Here is a 21132-nt window from a genome sequence, read left to right as displayed (position 1 = left end):
CTCCCAGGAGTTGGTGATGGACAGGGAGGCCTGGCGTGCTACAGTCCGTGGGGTCACAAAGATTCAGGCACAACTGAGTGGCTGAAATGAACTGAACCGAACTGAGTATTCTTATAACAAGAGATAAAGAGACAGACACAAAGGGAAAACATCATGTAATGATGGAGGCAGTGACTGCAGTGGTATGTCTTCATGCCAAGCATTGTCGGTAACAACAGAAGCTAAGAGCGTGAGGCAGACTTTCCCTCAGTTATCTAGAAAGAGACAGCTTTGCTAGCACCTTGATTTCAGACTTCTGGCTTCCAGAAGAGTGAGAGAATAAATTTTTGTTGTTTTTAGCCACACAACTTGTGACACTTTGTTAGGGAAACACTAGGAAACTAATTGCAGAAGGAAATGGCAACCCACTCCAGTATTCTTGCCTAGAGAATCCCATGGACAGAGGAGCCTGGTAGGCTGTTGTCCGTAGGGTCACAGAATTGGACACGACCTAGCATGCATGCATGCATGCACTGGAGAAGGAAATGGCAACCCACTCTAGCGTTCTTGCCTGGAGGATCCCAGGGACAGAGGAGCCTGGGGGGTTGCCGTCTGTGGGGTTGCACAGAGTCGGACACGACTGAAGTGACTTAGCAGCAGCAGGAAACTAATGTATATGTCAAAGAGAAAAAGAAAAGGTTAGGAAGGTGCTGCTGCTTCGGGGGCTGCTGCTGCTAAGTCACTTCAGTCGTGTCTGACTCTGTGTGACCCCATAGACACAGCCCACCAGGCTCCCCCGTCCCTGGGATTCTCCAGGCAAGAACACTGGAGGGGGTTGTCATTTCCTCTCCAATGCAAGGTGAGTAAGGATTAAAATGTGAGATGCAAATTTTCTTTACTATCATTCCATTTATGAGATATAAGAGTGTGCTGGTTTTTGTTATTTACTAATCATGTGATTTTAGATATATATACTTGTTAATCTCTCTGAGACTGTTTTCTCATTTCTAAAATGTGGTTTATAATATCCATCCCATACTGTTATTGTGATATTAATATAGTTAACTTATATAATGAACTTACAACAGTGTCCTGTATATAGTCAATATTCAAAATGTATTAGCCATTATTCTTACTCAGGGACTATAAACTGTGACTGTGGGTAAAGATTGGTACTATAGCCATTAGCTACATAAATTTTCCATTTCACTCAGCAATTTATTCCTCCAGAAAACATTTATGAGTCCAAATATTATACTGTTCTCACTTTTCCCAATGCCAAGTTGAGCTCTTTAATAAAGTTTCCTCATAATCTTTTCTTTGCAAGGATTAAAGAATCTGGTGTCAGATTTCAGCTTAATATAAGATTCAGCATAATAATAATTGTTTTCTGTCTAAACTTAGAAATACTCATAAGATAATGACTTACTTGAGTCTGCATGGTAATTCATCAGGAGAATGTTTTTGAAATTCATGAATAGATCTGGTAAAGCAGGCACATTGCCCTGTGTAGTGGACACTGTAGTATGCTGCACAGGGCCCCTTTCAGAACTGAAGGACAGAATTCCCCAGAGGCTGCAAGTGCTTCTGGTTGTCACTCCCTTCTGGGAACTGCTTCTGTCTGAAGAAAGCCAACTCACCTAAAGCCATGTCCTATTCCCTGGGGAAGACTGAATGCAAGATTGGCTATTGTGAGAATACAAAGCCTCAGTCCCTCCTCCCCGGTTCAGGAGAACTCTGAAGGATCATCCCATAGTAGAGTTACTCATGGGAGCAGCTGAGTTCAATTAAAGTGACTCATTTCCCCTTTCCCCAGTCCTGTTTCCTCCTATTTCCCCTCAGATGTTGAATTCGAGTAATTCCTAATAGCCTTCTTATATTCAACTCTCTGTATCAAAGTCTTCTTCAGGGGAAAACCAACCTCTAATGCCATCTGAAACAAACCGACCAACTTCTTACAGGTTCATTGACTCTAAATATGAATAAGATGAGCTCATTTACCACAAAGGGGAAAAAGGTAAAAGGGAAAAACAATTGTCCATAATTTATTCACATAAAAATAAAATGTGAATGCATCTACCTTTCATTGTATCATTCAACAGTTCAATCTCATGGTAAAATTTGCAAGTCAAAGCTTATTGCTTTTTATGTTGATGGACACGTGAAAATGGATGAATGAAAGGGAAGCAGAAGATGTCCTAACCCTTGCTAATACTACCTCTACATTTCCATGGCACACTGGCATTTAGAAAGCCTTTCATATGCATGCTTTAATTTGAATTTTATTCTAGAGCTGACAGAGGCAGAGAACATTATCATTATTCCCTTTTCAGAAATTAGAGAACTAAACTTCTGAGGTTTTTTTCCTCAAAGTTCAGTGGAAGAGCCAAGAATCCATACTAATATTCTGACTAACAGCCTGTTACTCTTTGACTCTTCCTACATAAAACAACTGCACTGCAGAGAAACATATTCTTCATAAAATAATTGGGAAATAATGAAAAGGTTTTGATTACATGGACAGATACCCATTAGATACTACTAACTCTGAATTCATAGCACTGAAGAAAAGTGAGGGGGATGTTAGAAGGGGATTAGTAAAATGATTACTTAAGAAGACTGTTGTCGATGCTACTATATCCATATGCTAAAGCTAGCATTTGTTTTCAGGTATTTGTCCTGTGTGTTCTACATGCATTAAATAATTTCATCCCTGAAACAATCTATGAGGTAGGTGCTAAATAGCATACTGGAAATCAGCGCAATAATTAAGGTCAAGCACTCTGGAGGGCTTGTTTTGAAATCCTTTCTCCGTGCTTGTACAACCGTGATCAGTACCTGACATCTCTAAGCATTTGTTGTCTCTTCTACAAAGGAAGGAATAAATGTATAAGTATGCCTACTTCATAATAGTATCATGAAGTTTAAGAGAAATTAAGTATGAAAGTACACACCTAATAATAACTTCAATAAACAATGGTTGTATTCGTTTTACAGATGAAAGAGTATGGGCTCATCAAAATTGATAACTTGCCCCAGAACATATGGCTTGCTATTGGCAGCGGATTTTCCAGGCTATCAGGTCCCCTTAGTCTAATGTTCCTGTTGTTATGGAATTTACCATTAAGACCATTTTCCTGATATCTTTAAAAGAAACATTGTTGGGGCACACAGAAAGTGGTCCCCGTGGTCACATTATAACTGGGACTCGGCTCGATGGGAACTAACAAAGGGTCCCTTCTGCTGTGAATTTCTTCTCCAGTTCAGCAAAAATCCAACATTCTCTAGGGCTTCTCTCCCCCATGGTACCCCAGGACTCTGGTTGGCAACCACTGTCTCAAGCTATTGATGTCACAGGTGTGTGGAGAGGCAGGGGACGCCTGGGAGAGAGGAAAGGGAAGGGTCCTTTGTGGATTGGCAGATGGATTCAAACTTGGAAAATACAGAAATCTCATTTGGAAAGGGTATTGGTTCAGGACGTGTTTCATGTCCAATATATTCATTTTCAAAGCACTGTAGCTTTTCAGAATGGAAATGTGCTTGAAAAAAATATTATTTTTAATTCTCAAAATAACACCATTATTAAGCTGATCTTAATTAACATACTTTCTATTAACTAGAATGATCTGAAATTCCAAATCCACCATGCAAGACATGAATTGAATTGGACTGCACACTAAAAACATGCAGACTTCAATTCTGTGCATTTGCCTAGATCACCTTTAAAACAATTAGGTAGTGACTGTGTGACTAAATTACCACACTGTGTTCTCTGTTTAATTTCAAGGTTGAAGTATCCTTCTATCACGAATGTGGGTAAAATCCTAGAATGCTAGGGAACAGAATGGGAATTAATGGTTCTTTCTGTTGTTTTGATTTTCACATATTTTATGGTTTTGCATAATTTGAATAATTGGCAGCTTCCAGCACACTAATGCGTACCTACATTATTCATTTGCATGAAATGCTGATCAATTAAAGCTTTTCTAGGAAAAAAATTCATCATCCCATCCTTCATCAACAGAACTTAGGCCAACTAGCTGTCTGTAAGGAATCTCATCAGTAAATTCCTACAAATCTTTTCCTTTCTGTTCTTATCTTGACCTAGTCTATGTTCTATTGTTCTTTATTTCACTCTTTCAGTCTGATTACTATACTTTTAACATTTATTTCATAAAAGCTTTTAATAAATATGACTATTATTGGGAGGAGATTGTTAGTTCTATGGTTTTTGATTTACCAGTAACAACAAAAATGCGTACACATAAATCCACCAGTGATGAAATACAGAATTGCTTCTTAAGATGGAAAAATTGGCTTTTTCCTTTGTCTTTTCCTGTAAGAAAAGTGTGATGGTTAATTTTATATACCAATTTGACTGGGCCATAGTGCCCAGATGAGTAACCCAATATTATTCTGGCTGTTTCTTTGAGGGTATATTGAATGAGATCAACATTTAAACCAGTGGACTTTGAGTAAAGCAGTCTGCCCTCCCTAATGTGGGTGGACTTCATTCAATCAGATGAAAACCTGAATAGAACAAAATACTGATCTCCCCCAAATAAGAAGGTATTCTGCAACAGATGGCCTTTGGACTTGAACTGCAGGCTTGGCTACTGTGTGGGTCTCCAGCCTAATAGCTTACCCTGCAAATTTTAGGCCTGTGAGCCTTCCCAATAGCCTAAGCCAATTCCTAAAGATCTCTCTCTCTCTTTCTCTCTCTCTTTCTCTCTCTCTTTCACACACACACACACACACACATCCTGTTTGACCTGTTTTTCTGGAGAACCCTAATACAATCAAAACTCTAATACAAACACAAGAGAATGACTATTTTACAGCTATAAAAAGAAGCACTAGGGTAGCTTAAATGTCTAGAATGCTTCCCTGAAGAAGGTAATAGACATTTCATGTAAAAAGTTTGTGGCCAAATAAGTTTGATAAAATATGGAATGAAAGAAAATTAATCATGTTTTCTTTGCAGTAAGAGTCTATAGTCAAAAAGGAACAAGATGGTCTAGGGAAACTGGGGAGTTGGGTAGGGGTAGTAATCATGGCAGGAGGATGTGTCACACAGGGCAAGCAAGTAAAAAGGGGAGTTGCATGGGGTTCAGTCTCCCCAGAACCTGGAAGAGGCGGGTAGATCAAAATTGTCCCTTGGAAACCCACTCCAGTGGCTTCCATTGCACTTAGAGTATCCATCATACTTCTTGCTGTGGTCTAGAAGAATCAATAGAATCTTCCCTTTGCCTAGCTGTCTAACCTCTCCTATTACTTTGCTTTGTGGGGGCTTGTTCTCTGTTCCCCCAAGAGCTTCAAATTCAGCCTCATCTCAGGGCCTTTGCACACCTTTCCCTTGTACTTCTACCACTAAATGAGATCAGCTCATTTTTGGCCTTTTCTCATTATTCAAGTCTTCTTCTCTCAAGGAGATATTCCCATCCATCCTACACAGAAAATAAAAATCTTCTTATTTCTCTTTGTCTGTGTAATACTTTAAGTGTTTTATTTTCTTCATAGGAGGAATCAGTATTGATATTATATTTATTTGCTAATTTTAATGCTATCATTTGGGCACTTAAAAGCCACCTGAATATACTATGCAGTGGCCTGAAATCATTTATTAATTTATCTATCAGTCAAACATTTTACTGATACCACATCTATAAAGGGCATTATGACTGAAGGCTGTTCATAAAGATGGTCACATTCAGTCGGCAAAGAGGGAGGAGAGCTGGGACCTAAAGGTCCAAGTGCCTTTAGGAGCACTAAGGCAGAGTTCCAAATTCCGCAGGTAAAGTTCACCCAGAAATGAAAGCTGGGGAAGAAGCTCAGTGGCGAATGGAGAGAGGGACAAGAAAAGATACAGAAGAGAGAAGGTGACCCAGGCTGCCCCTGGGAAAGGAGTGCTGAACTCGTCGGTCTGCTAAACATGATGATTTGAGATCGTGCAGACATACCGGACGGGAAGGCATTGGAAAGAGGCATCTGACTGGAGCAGAAGATTAAAACTGGTAAAAGCACTGCATCCAAAGTTCAGCGTGGCGCAAGCAACGTGTATGGCAGAAATCAGCACAATGTTGTTAAGCAGTTGTCCTCCAATTAAAAATAAATTTTTTAAAAAGTTCAGTGTGTGTAGTACCACCGGCAAAGTGATTTGAGGTTAGTATACAGATAGATTTTTAAAGAAATTATTAGTTGGGTATTTACTAATATGTACTAGAACACCTTAATTCATATTTCAAATTGATGGTTTTACAATATTATGAGTTAGAACCATGTGAGGTTTCAGAAAGCATCAGTTTAACGAAGGAATAAGTTGAGTATATAACTTTACAGCTAATATGCAACCATGACCAAAAATATTCATGAAAGAGGCAAAAAAAGAATTTAGGATACAAGGTTAAAGAAGTTAGAATATATTTTACCTCTGCACTATTTTCCTAAAGAGTGTCCCTATCTCCACAAATAAAATCGAGACCTGGATCCAAGGCATGCTACCGTCTTCCTGTAACCTGCCATCCAAATTCTAACACTTTCCTATCACTATTGACTTAAGTTTGGTACAAAGAAAGAACCTTGAACTGAGTAGAAGTTCAACTTAATAGAAGTGTAATAGAACTTAATGGCTCTGCCACTTATCAGATGCATAGATGGATAATATACAAGAAGACACTGGAGTCCTCTAATTGCCACTCCCTCATCTGTAAAGGCTGAATATATGCCTGTTGAGTCTGACCTCAGTCCATACTCTTGCAGCCCATCACTGCCATTTTATCCCTTCTGCTTTCCACTGCCTCCTCCCCATTTGCTCTCAAACTCCAACATCTTATCAGAAGCACCTGGGAAAGGTGGAGGATCTTGGAAAGGTGAAGCATCCTGGAATCATACCCAGAAATTCTAATTCCCATGGGACTGTGGTTGGGTCTGGTAATTGCATTCTAGCAAGCACCCACTTTTGTGTTTCTGAAGCAGAGGTGACATATTAAGATATCTTCCTCAGCTACAGTACTAGCATGAGGTGTCATGCTAGTGTCAATGGTGTAAATGGTGTCAAATTAGAGTATTGTTTGAGCATCTCTGAATCAGTGTCTAATCCCTTCCCATCCTTTGTCTCCTAGGTCTCATTCTGTTCCTAACTATTGTATTGTCCCACTTTCTTTTTTCTTTCCATATGGTTTAGTCTAGCCACACATCTTGACCTGTCCAGCTCATCTTCAATCCTGATATTGTCTTTACCATTCCATCCATATCAATAGATCCACAAGAGAAAGAAAAGTCACAATTGCTATAAAAGACACATAATGAACTACATGGTCTGACCTTGGGTGAAGAAATAGCAGTCATCCTTGAACCCAAAAGCTTTGGTCTATAGATCCATGTTTCCCGAGTCTGGAGCAAATCCAGCTCACCCTGGATAATTGTTCAGCTACCTGTGTCAAAGCCTGTGTATAGATAATCAGAGATGCCTGGCTCAAAAAGGCTAATAAGATTAATACCTACTTCTAGGAGGAAGTATAAGGAGAGGAAAGCAGAGAGGAGCCATAATTGGCAGCTTGGGAGTGGTCCTCTTTTCTTTCCCCAGGGCATAATCTAAAATTGATTAAGGAATCTTGGGCAAGCGCAGGCTGAAATGCTGGGGTTTGAACAGTGTACTAACAGAACTTGAGGAAGGACAGAGATAGCCTTCTCTTCCACCTCCCCTTTGTTGAAGCTTGTTCTGTTCCCCCAAGTCCCCCCAGAAGATCTGAGCACAAGCTCTTTTTATGCACATGCATCCTGCTGAGGGCTGCAGAGTCACAAAACAGCCCAGGAAAACAACACCCAGCACACAATATGCACATTGTTTTGATTGAGACATTGCTGTTTGAAATGCATTTATTTCTGCCTCTCGTAAATACTCCTCTACAGTGAAAGAAAAAAAAAAATAACACATGCATTGTAAATAGAGGCCCAGACGTCTGTCTTACACTTAAATTACAGTCACGTTATCCCAGTCCTATCCGATCTTTCAATTATAGTCATTAATTGAGGATGTAACCCAGAAACAATTACATCCATGAAATTCTAATGAGTCTCCTGCAGTTAATATAAAAAGAAAACAATGGGAAATGCATGCTGATGCTGGAGTCTAATCCAATTCTGTCGATTAAAATAAAGAACAGCATTTTTGTAACATGTAAATCTGATTCTTTTTCCTCCACCAGTTTTATTTCTCCAGGAGTGACAGACTCTCTGCATAGATTTGCTTACCTAATAAGTTTATCAAGCTACCCTCCCTCAATTATGTCCAGAGCACATCTTGAAAAGTCACCAGTGGGGAATATATTTTGCCCAGGGACCATGTTTTAAGGAATCTCATATTTCCACATGAAAAGTCCATTCTTCACCTGACTTAAATGGAAATGTCCTTCATATTTTCACTGTAACAAAAATAATTATATTAATTATGATTCTCGAAGAGCATGGCAGCAGCTCAATTCTGAATCTTTCTGCTTGTCTTGGAAATACAGCAACAAGATAATGAAAAGAAAAAGAACAACAACAAAAAAATCACAAGCTCTAGTTTCACTTAAAAATAGGAGACAAAGAAAGCCTATAAACTTCAGATTATGTGTGCATGCTGCCAAAAGCAACTGAGACCAGCAGAGCCAGACAGGAAGGCCCCAGGGAAGCCATGATGCAGTGGTTAGGAGGATTAGAGAGTGCTGATATTGCAGAAGCCTGTCCCAGAAACCAACAGAAAAATACAAATCTACTCTCCACAAGGTGAGGGCCCTAAACTGTAGGCAAGTGTCTTGAGGAGCACTAAGAGACACCTGGACATGAGCACTGGGGACAGAAGGAAGACTGAAAATTGCCCAGAAATAAGCGTAGAGGAGAGTATATTTAAAAAATTTCAGTAAAAATCTACTTTCTAAAAGTGAGTGGATTACAAAGGACAAGACCTGTGTCCCATGGTAGCAGCAGCCCACAAAATAGGCAGAGGAGACACAGGGCTGGAGGAAAAAGCCCCCCAGACCCAACTTAGATTCCAGCAGCACAGGAAGGATGCCAACACGGAAGCAGCACAGTGTAAGCAAAGAGTTTTGGCCCAGTCCTACTCTTTGCAACCCCGTGGACTGTAGCCTACCAGGCTCCTCTGTCCATGGGATTTTCCAGGCAATACAATAGTACTGGAGTGGATTGCCATTTCCCTCTCCATATATATATATATATATATATATATATATATATATATATATATATATATATATACTGAAATGGTTAGCTAATGTATCTGCTCTTTTTTTTTTTATATTAGTTCCCCAGCCAGGTATTGAGCCTGGGCCCATGGCAGTGAAAGCACTGAGTCCTAATCACTGAACCTCCGGGATATTCTTCATGAGATAGCTGTTCTTACTGATCAATTTACTTATTATCCCAGTGTCCATACCTTTCTAGCAGGAGTTGGGAACCAGGGAAGCTATTCCTGCTCTTACCCCACTCTATTCCATGCTCACATCCAGGGACATTTTGCTCTAATCTATATACAACAACCAAAAAAAAAAAAAAAAGACAAAAAGGAAAATAGTGTAAGAAAAATGTAAAAAAAAAGATTATACAGAACTCTTTCAACACAAAGGAACACTCACTAAAATGCTTCTATACTGTATAGCAGATAGGGGCTTCCCAGGATAATGGCAAAGAGACCACCTGCCAATGCAGGAGATGCAGAGACACAGGGCCGATCCCTGAGTCAGGAAGATCCCCTGCGGTAGGAAATGGCACCCAAGTTCAGTATTCTAGAAGACTCCATGGGCAGAGGAGCCTGGTGTGCTACAGTCCATGGGGCCACAAAGAGTCAGACACGACTAAGTGACTGAGCACACACATACATACATATAGCAGATAAAAATTACAATCCAATATTTCAGTACTAATTTGTAAATAACAGTGAATTATTTGCAACTATGAAGAAAGATTACAAAACTGAAATACAGATGTTCTGAACTAGCAGAGGTAATGGCTAGAAAATAAGGAGAGGGAAAAAGGAATTGACGGAACTCAGGAAAAGAAAACTAACGGTGACATGGACACTTCGGTAAAAGGTCTGACAAATCGAAGAAGGGAAACAAGCAAATGAGATGGAAGAAAATAAATCTTAGATGGTGGATATAGAAGACAGATAAAGGAAATTTAGTGAGTGCAGAGCTGAAGCTTCCAAAGAAGAAAAGCAATGGGAGAGAATTAATACTGTAAAGCATATTTTAAAACCTGAACTAAAGATGTGAATCTGTATATTGAATCTGTGAACCAAGACAAATTGGTCCCAAACATATCCTAATAAATGTATTGGGCTTTAAAGATAGAGAAAATTTTCATTGGATAGACAAAAACATCAACACTCTTATAAAAGGAAAATAATTAGGCTGGTGTATGCTATTGGCTGAATGTTTGTGTCTCCCTAAAAATTTATATATTAAATCCTAATGCCCAGTATGATAGTATTAGAAGGTAGGACCTAGAGGTGATTAGGTCATAAGGGCAGAGTCCTCATAGATGGAATTAACATACTTTAAAAAGCAGCTCTGGAGCGATTTCTAGTCTATTCTCCATGTGAGGATACAAGGAAGTCTGCAGTCAGTAAAAGGCCCTCACCCAAGCATGCTGGCACCTTAATCTTAGCTTTCCATTTTTCAGAACTGTAAGAAATAAATTTCTTGTTATTTATAGGCTACTGCAGTCACTGGTGTTTCGTCATAGCAGCCCAAACAGGCTAAGACAATGACGGGCTTTTCAAACAGTATCTCTTAATGCCAGAAGACCGTAGAGCAACATCTACGGGGTGTTTAAGAAAAGTATAAGCCATAAAAGAAAACCAGAGTTGGTGAGCTTAATATCGAATCAGGTAGAAATAAGACCAAAAAATATTAAGGAAAAGAAAGAAAGAAAAAGACAGGCACTTTATAATAGTTAAGATTGTGATTCAAAACGAAAATCTGATAGTAAAGATTATTTCTGCTCAAATACCATAGCACAACTTTTAAAAAGAAGAAGATAATAGAGAAAATATTCTTTTCGGTTGTAGCATTTTACTTAATGGAAAAAAAAAAAAGACATGTCTTCTACAATCAGGAAAAAGACAAGGATATCCATGGTCACCATTACATTTTGATATCATGTTGAGGCTCATAGCCAACACAATTTGCAAGAGTAAAAGTTTAAAAAGGCCTCAAAAATTTGAATGAAAGAGATAAAACTCTTTATTCTGATTATATAACCAATTACCCAAAAGAATCAGACACAAAAAAGAAATGGACAGAGTTTAATAAGGTTGCAGGATATAGAAGTCATATATAGAAATCAGTAACATTCATTAAATGAAAACAAGTAGTTAGGATATAAAATGAAAGAAAAGGCCCAATCTTTTATTGCCTTTATGGCAACAGGAAAAAAAGAAAAATCCTCTGGCTCACTGTATTCTCAAAAAATGACTTCAGCAATATCATTCATCCCACATACTCCTATACTATGACTTAGACACTCCACTTATTGAAAGAGCTGGGAACCATGCCCCTCCCCCGGAAACTGGATGGCCTTGTGACTGTGGCAGAAGGAAGTGGTACAACGTGACTTCTAAAGGTAGATGATCAAAGGTGATGGTTTCCATCTGGTCCTCTTGAGACACTCGTCTTTGGAGCCCTGAACATCATGTACGATGTCCAAGGCTGTCATGCCGATGATATAGAGGCCAATACAGGTTTCCACATTACAGCCCCAGCTGAGATTCCTGACAACAATCAGACTCAACTCCTAGGTTTATGAGTGAAGACTTTCCCTTCAGATGATTCCTGTCCCCAGCAGTTGAGATATCTCAGCCTCTGGTTCTTTTCAGTTGACATCATAGAGAGGAGGGAGTGAGCTGCCATCACTCTTTTCTTTTCCCAATTCTTGAACCATAGATTCTATAAGCATAATAAAACGGTTGGTTTACACCACTAAGTTGGGGTGGTTTTGCAGCCTAGTAGTATTGCAGCCTAATAGTTATTACTATTAGAAGTGCTTAATAGGAAATGTCCGAATTCTTTGCAAGGAAAATTTTAAAACAGTTTGAAAGACTCAAAAGTATGCTTCATCAAGGGAAAGATAAGCCATATCCTTCCTATTTTGGATTTATTTTTTAGCAGGGGATGCTGTTTGTAACTGAGAAAGGTGATTCAAAAGTTAAAAAGTAAAATATTTTGGAAAATTATAAAAAATAATAGAGATATTATTGCTACTAACCCTACCAAGTATTAACTCATACTTGCAGTATATATCCAAAGAAATCTTATTTTCAACCTGGTTCCTTCACCTTTACACCTGCATTTTCTGTGTTTTTGTTTTTTTTTTTTTTCTTTCACTTAACTAAAGATTCAGGAGTCACCTAATATCAGTATAAGAGATTTCCTCATCATATTTTACAGAGGATTAATACTGTATTATGTGGACATATACTTTACTAAACCAGTTCACTGTGGATGGACATGTGTTGTTTCTAGGCTTTCACTATTTTAAATATTGTCAGCATCAATATCCTTGTATGTATATCATTTTGTATTTTTGCAAGGGGATCTTCAGGTAGATTCCTGGAAGGAGTTACAAGATACAAGGACAAAGACATGTATTTTGCTGGTTATTTCTAATTCCCTTAGAATAGCATTTTGCATTTCCACTACCAATAAATGAAAGTGCCTGTTTCCCCAGAGCCTTGCCAAAAAGTTAATGGGCAAAGGTCCTTGGTATTTGCCAGTCTAAAAAGTGCAAAGTATTATCTCACTGTGGTTTTAATTTGTAAATCTGTCATAAAGAGAGTGCAAGCACCTATGTATTTTGAGGCTATTTGCATTATTTTCATTGAGTTGTTCACTGTTAGTATTTTTTCCTCATTTTAAAGAAATTTTATAAAGAATTTTAATCTTTATGTTATACAATGAAAACTATTTTCCTGATTGGTCATTAATTATTGCATTTTATGTTTTTTTAATGCAAAAAGGTTTTTTTTCACACTGTTTTGGTGTATATTTTCAATTTCTCTGAGAGAAATATGGCAACTAGAGAATATGAAAGAAATAAAATACTCTTTAATATATTAGATAATCCAAGCAAAGCTCTGAGTCCACAAAATTTATACCTCCTAGAGTGTTGTCTTCAACACAACTTTGTTAGCATCCTGATGATATATCCTCACTTCCTCAGTGATCAATGCAAAGAAATAGAGGACAACTATAGAATGGAAAAGACTAGAGATCTCTTCAAGAAAATTAGAGATACCAAGGAAACATTTCACGCAAAGATGGGCATAATAAAGGACAGAAATGGTATGGACTGAACAGAAGCAGAAGATATAAAGAAGAGGTGGCAAGAATACACAGAAGAACTATAAAAAAAGATCTTCATGACCCAGATAACCATGATGATGTTATCACTCACCTACAGACAGACATCCTGGAATGCAAAGTCAAGTGTGTCTTAGGAAACATCACTATGAACAAAGCTAGTGGAGAGTGAGCTATTTCAAATTCTAAAAGATGATGTTGTGAAAGTGCTGCACTCAATATGCCAGCAAGTTTGGAAAACTCAGCCGTGGCTGCACTGGAAAAGTTCAGTTTTCATTCCAATCCCAAAGAAAGGCAATGCCAAAGAATGCTCAAACTACCATACAAGTGCACTCATCTCACATGCTAGCAAAGTAATGCTCAAAATTCTCACAGTCAGGCTTCAACAGTCCATGAACCATGAACTTCCAGATGTTCAAGCTGGTTTTAGAAAAAGCAAAGGAACCAGAGATCAAATTGCCAACATCTGCTAGATCATCTAAAAAGCAAGAGAGTTCCAGAAAAACATCTACTTCTGCTTTATTGACCACACCAAAGCCTTTGGCTGTGTAGATCATAACAAACTATGGAAAATTCTTCAAGAGATGAGAATACCAGACCACCTGACCTGCCTTCTGAGAAATCTCTTTGCAGTTCAGGAAGCAAAAGTTAGAACTGGACATGGAACAACAGATTGGTTCCAAATAGGAACAGGAGTACGTCAAGGCTGTATTTTGTCACTCTGCTTATTTAACTTATATGCAGAGTGCATTATGAGAAATGCTGGGCTGGATGAAGCAAAAGCTAGAATCAAAATTGCCAGGAGAAATATCAATAACCTCAGGTATGTAGATGACAGCACCCTTGTGGCAGAAAGCAAAGAACTGAAGAGCCTCCTGATGAAAGTGAAAGAGGAAAGTGAAAAAGTTGGTTTAACAACTCAACATTCAGAAACCTAAGATCATGGCATCTGGTCTCATCTCTTCATGGCAAATAGATGGGGAAACAATGAAGATAGTGACAGCCTTTATTTTTGGGGGGCTCCAAAATCACTGCAGATGGTGGCTGCAGCCATGAAATTAAAAGACGTTTGCTCCTTGGAAGAAAAGCTATGGCCAACCTAGATAGCATATTAAAAAGCAGAGGCATTACTTTGCCAACAAAGGTCCAACTAGTGTGAGCTGTGGTTTTTCCAGTGGTCATGTATGAATGTGAGAGTTTAACTATAAGGAAAGTTGAGTGCCGAAGAATCGATATTTTGAACTGTGATGTTGGAGAAGACTCTTGAGAGTCCCTTGGACAGCAAGGAGATCCAACCAGTCAGTTCTAAGGAAAATCAGTCCTGAATATTCATTGGAAGGACTGATGCTGAAGCTGAAACTCCAATACTTTGGTCACCTGATGTGAAGAACTGACTCATTGGAAAAGACCCTGATGCTGGGAAAGATTGAGGGCAGGAGGAGAAGCAGATGACAGAGGATGAGATGGTTGGATGGCATCACTGACTCAATGGACACAAGTTTGAGCAAGCTCTGGGAGTTGGTGATGGACAGGGAAGCCTGGTGTGCTGCAGTTAATGGGGTCACAAAGAGTGGGATACAACTGAGTGACTGAACTGAACTGAACTGATATCCTCACTACCTGGAAGTATGCTTGAAAAAATCAATGATTTTTCATGTAGTCAACCAACCCATAACATGTTGCCAGTGTTTTACTGATGTGAAAAGAACACTAGGAGATTATGTTTTGCAAATTCTTCTTAGTTTTTTTTTTTTTTAAAAAACAAACTTAAATTTTATTTTAGCTTTTATTTTCCTAGTGAAAATATAATCTTAATAGAGGAAAACTTGAAGTATCAGTTAAACTTTCATTGCACATATACAACTTTGATTATAAATATTAACTCTAGAGTCCTACTCAACTATATGCCCAAAAAGCCATCCCCAGGATGTTGGTTACATAATTTTTGATAATGGTGATAAAATTGAGAGTTAATCTAAGTTTCATCAGGAGGGTGTCATATAAAACATCATGCAACAATTAAAAATACCAAGGAATTCTATATGTATGAAAGTCTCCAACATATATTTTCAATGAAAAAGTAATCATGTGGGAGAACAATACGTACAGTAAAAACCATTTATGCTTAAATACTACATAAATGGGCTTCCCAGGTGGCTCAGTGGTAAAGAATTCATTGCCAGTGAAGAAGGCCCAGGACACCCATGTTTGATTCATGGGTTGGGAAGATCCCCTGGAGAAGGAAATGGCAAACCACTCCGATATTCTTGCCTGGGAAATCCCATAGACAGAGGAGCCTGGCAGGCTACAGTTCATGGGGTCGCAAAGAGTTGGACACAACTGAAGTTACAGCACACACCCCCTATTGTATATTCTCAAGACAGTAATTAAAATGATCCTGTTAAAATGGTGATCAAAGAATTTCTTCCTCCTGCTAAAAACATTCAAATTCACAAATGAAAGTTCAGATCATCCCACTGACATACAAGGCCCTATACAATCCCGTCCCTTCCCACCTACCTCTTCAACTTCAGCTGCTACTACTCTCCTTCTTATGGAGCTTGATGGCAAAAAGACTGGCCTCCTTGATATCTCGGGAATGTACTAGCTAGGGTTCCTCTTCAGGGTCTTTCCCACTTCTTCTCAGTCTGTCTGGCTGTCCTTTCCAAAGATACCAGCATGATTCACTCCCTCACCTATGTTAGATCTTTATTCTAAAATCTACCATGTAAATGAAGATTCTCCTGTCTACCTCGGAAAAATTATGCTGCCAAAACTTCAAATTCTCTCTGTCTGAGCTAGTTTCTCCTTGACATGAATTACCTATATGAATTTAACTTTACTTTAGGACTAGATAAACTATATACTTACTTCTCTTGCTTATTATTTTTTTCTACACACACACATCCCACAACACATATATGTTCCTAAGGACTGTTGGAGGTTTTGTTTATTTCTGTTTATTTGCCAACTGTATTTACTACACCTAGAGTAGTATCTTTCATAGAGCCAAGACTCAATACATACTGTTGAATAACTAAGTGATTGAATGAATAAATGAAGTTGATGAATAGATGGATAGTGAAAACAAGTCAATCTTTTTCTGTAAAACCTTATTACATCAAAAGGTTATTTTTCCATCACCACTCCTATTACTTCAGCCCTTTTATGTCACATTTGCAACTTGATTGATGAATTCATATTTATAGCTCCTAAATTATAATTGCTGATTTTTTTTTCTTTTACACTAATCACAATGAGAAACAAACAGAAAACCTTGTTTTCTTGGTTCAAGAAAGAAGAAATAGTATTGAACAATGAAAATAACTAACATTTATTTTAAGTGTTTACTAAGCCCTCAGTGCTATAGCAAATTCTCATAAAAGCCTTGAACAAGGACACATAACTATCACATGTAGAACATAGATTCAAACACAGACAATCCAAACCCAGAATCAATGTGCTTAGCACTATCACAGTACTGTTTGTATTCATATGTTGTAGAAATTATTACTCCTCCCACTTTAAAGATGGGAAAATTGCACTAGATTTTAAGAACCTTCCATTTTTATAAAGTGAATAAGCACAATCAGAGCTAAAGCCAGGATTTTACCTATAATGTATACTAACTTTCACTATGATATTCTTTTACAGTAAAAGATAAAAGTTATAATATGCTGTACCTAGATAAATGCATCCATCCATTTATCCATCTGTTTATTCATCTGGATAGTCTTAATATATTTACTGAGTAGCTATTATGGAACAGATTCTATACTTGTCAGTGGGTATAAAAAAGTGAACAACACAGACATAATTCCCATCTTCAGGGAGTTTATAATTTAGGAAGGTAATACTTCAGAGTATTTAAGAAGCTGGGAACATGACAACCATTCAATGCATCCATGGTAAGCCATTTATTATGCTAGCATATTTTGGTGCCCAAGAGACTTATTTAATTTATAACTATCCTACAAATTTTAAAATTTTTGCCTAAGCAGCTACATTAGTAACACATTTTATGCAATATTAGTGGCCTTTTTGACACTTACCAATCAAGGATTAACATTTGCAAAGAACCAAAGAGTAATTAGGAAAAAATTATATATCATTTCATTTCTGGTTTAGAAATTCCTAACTGGAAAGAACAACAGACTTCTGAGAAATAGCATTTTTTAAGCCCTGAGTACATTTATTTTCAGAACTTTTTCACTCATGAAAAATTAGCTGCCTTTCTTTAGTAAGCTGTGAGAATGGGCCTTATAAATATAGTAGAATGACACTTAGGATTCCTATGAAAAGAAAAGCAAATAAATAATTCCCCTTCAGCTAAAGGGGCCAGTAAGTAAACAGTTCACATAAAATCATGTGCAATTATAGTCCTTCTAGTACTTTGGAACTCTTCTAAATGTTTATGTTCTGCAAGGTTCAAGAGTTGAACAGGAATTACATATGCTGTCCTCCTACATAATCATATAGAGGCAATGTTATTTCTAATACTGTCCCACGGTTTGGTGAAGTGTGGAGGCTAACCATCTGTCATCAATAATGCTGTCGAGAAGATTTGGAAAGCGTTTGATCGGGTTTTGGCAGTGTGTTATCTGTTAAAATATTGTTGGAGGCAAACCTGGGAAGTTTTGATGAATTTAAAGGAGACACAAATGTCTCAGCACATGGGCGGCCTGATACGAGGATGGTGAAGTGTTTTATTTAGTAGAGGCACAGATTTCTGTGCAAGTCAATAAAGAAAAGAAGCATTGCTGTGTTTGTATATTCAAGCATATCCGCTAGGCTCCACAATAGAGCACTTTTCAGCGCTCTGAAAAGATGGCATTGGGAGGAGGCATCTGTTGAATGCATTAAGGAAAACTCCTTTTGCACTGAAGGAGAAACTGAAGAGAAAGAGAGATGAGAGGAACAGCCTGGTTGGAAATTAGGCATTAGGAGACATAGAAATAACGTTCAGCATATCAGTCAAAGGAAAATGGGTTTGATAACATTACAGCATTTCAGCTCCCACGTTGTTAATATTAGTTTGGAAGAAAAGACAGAAAAGTCGGGGTGGGGATAAAAAAGCAGGGATATGAAGGATGAAGTGTCCAGTTAAACATACAACACGGATCATTTGTAAGAACTTGATGGAACCATCAGGGAACATTTCTTTTCCCAGATCCGGAAAGCAGCCAAACTAGGCTGGCCATGGTTATCAAACAATTACCTAGTGGGGATCTAGTGGGCACATCTTTCAAAGGGTTTCTGGGTTTGTAGCTCAACTGATTTTTACATACAGAAATATTGGCAATAAGGGCCTACTTTAATCTCTGTTTACCATAATGTACCAATGGAGTATAATTCTAAGCAGTTTTTATTTAAACATGAAAGAAATTTTTGACAGAAAAGATAAGATGTGAGAGAGAAAAATGATGCCAACTGAGGATTTCCCTCTATTCATGATAGCTTTGTGGGAAATGGTTTAGACTTTTTTAAAAATATTAATTTTTTTTTAAAAAGCAAAACCCTTTTTTTAAAAAGTTAATGATCTGTGGAATGAAGGCATGTCCGTGCCTCATTCCTTTCATTCTACAAAATAGGGTAGCAATTCTGATTTCATAAGCCTGGAGTGAGGTTGTCCTGTCAGAACTCAAAAAGAAGAAAATACTTAATGCAAAGTCACATGTTAAAACTTAATTTGAATTTTTAAAAAAAATAGCACATCACACACACACGCACACACACACACGTATGTACATATATAGGTAATGACTCCTTAAATGAGGCATCTTTCTTCCTGGAAATTTACAAGAAAGAGATCAACACTCATCAATCTGTATAGACTTAATGAAGCCTGATTGGAAGAGGGGAAATGACTTAAATGACTTCAGGAATATAGATCCTTTTAACTTATATTGCATTATCCTCAGTTTATCATTTATGCTTATAGGTCTTTTATTATTATAATTTAGTGAAAATTGTCTGTTTCTTGATCCACTGGTAAATCAGAAATTCTTTTGCCACTGATAAAAGAATGAAGATTATTTCATCTACATCTTTCAAGTGCATTTGATTGCCAAATTATTAGTAATGATATAAAGACAGAACTGAATGAAAGAAGATAGAAAATGTCTTCATCATCAATCTTTCACATACTCAAAGCGAGGGAAAAAAGAATGTTTTCTTTCAACATTTAGTAAATGCCTTAGGGACATAATGTTTTATCAAGAAAGGGCAAGATGAATTCAATTCCATCAGTGGAAAACAGAAAGTAATGAGGAAAAAGCAAAGTCTTACAGGATTGATGTGTGAAACATACACACACATTCATTCCTTTCTTCCTGATTGACTTTCCTATCTTATTAACACAATTCTGAAACAAATCATTAAATAATAAACAGGACTGTGCTAAGAAATAAAGGTTGATTTAGGTCTTCTTTTAGATTAAGGCTTAAAACACACACATATTCCAAAATAAATCCACTAATTCCCCCTAAATCATGTGGTCCGGTACCCGGCCAAACAAAATGTCTTTTGAGATCTTTCTTTTTGAACTACTTTTTCTTTCATAATAAGGAATCCCAGAGTTGGCTCTAATTATGTGTGTTTGCATATGTTATAACTCAAAACAGAATGCTAGCAACCCCTCTGCAAGGAAGAATAGTTAGTAAACTCAAAAACAATATTTTTATTCCCATAAGTAATTAATTAATGCTTTCTATCTTGATTATAGCTTTATTAAATGAAAATGTCTTTCATTTTTACCTATGTATTTGAACTTTCCACATTTCCTATATCCTAGAATCAAAGTAAACAGATTTACTGTTTACTTTGTAAACAGTAACAAAGTAAACACATGATAAGCAACCAAAAAATATCACCTTAGGAATACACATATGGTATCACTACATCAAGATATATAAGCCATCCAAAAAAACTTAGTAATTGAATTTCTTTATAACAAATATATTATTGTGCTTTAATTTTTAGATTATAGGAGCTGCAAAAAAGGATAATTTCTATTTTTTCGGTAAATTAACAAGGGGAAGTGAATAAACTGAAGCAATTAGGCAGACGGAGCAGGCTTTGTAAACATGACGGTTAACATTCACTGAGCACAGACTGGGCTTCTCAGGTCACACTAGTGGTAAAGAACCCTCTTGCCAATGCAGCAGACATAAAAGATGCGGGTTCAGTCCCTGGGTAGAGAAGATCCCCTGGAGGAGGGCATGGTAACCCACTCCAGTGTTCTTGCCTGGAGAATCCCATGGACAGAGGAACCTGGCAGGCCCTAGTCCATAGAGTTGCCAAGAGTCAGACAGGACTAAAGTGACTTAGCACACACTCACGAGCACAGATTATATGCCAGGCACTGTTTTAAGCACTTTACATGTTTTCATCGTAAAACGTAATCCTCACAACAGCAATCATATAAGGTAGGTAGTTTGACCTCATTCTACAGTGAAGTCAGAGAAAACCAAGAGGCTAAGTAACTTGACCACGGTCACCCAACTGCTAGAGCCAGAACTCAAACTCACATTCAGGGTGACTTCAGGGTTACTGGGTCACAAACACACCTTCACAAATAAATATTTCCAAACCTAAACTCATAAAGTTTATTTATAACTGTTTTTGTGTTGTTTTGTTTTAGAAACTTTTGTGTGGAGAGAAAACCATTGAAATATTTCAGTTGACAAAAAGTTTGTGTTGACTATTGTATTCATCAGGGTTCTCCAGAGAAATAGAAGCAATAGGATGTGCAAATAGAGATTGTTTTAGGAATTGGCTCATGAGATTGTGA

This window comes from Bos indicus x Bos taurus, chromosome 5, assembly GCF_003369695.1.
Source record: "Bos indicus x Bos taurus breed Angus x Brahman F1 hybrid chromosome 5, Bos_hybrid_MaternalHap_v2.0, whole genome shotgun sequence".
Taxonomy (NCBI): domain Eukaryota; kingdom Metazoa; phylum Chordata; class Mammalia; order Artiodactyla; family Bovidae; genus Bos; species Bos indicus x Bos taurus.
The sequence above is the reverse complement of the archived record's forward strand: the minus strand, read 5'-3'. Positions refer to the sequence as shown.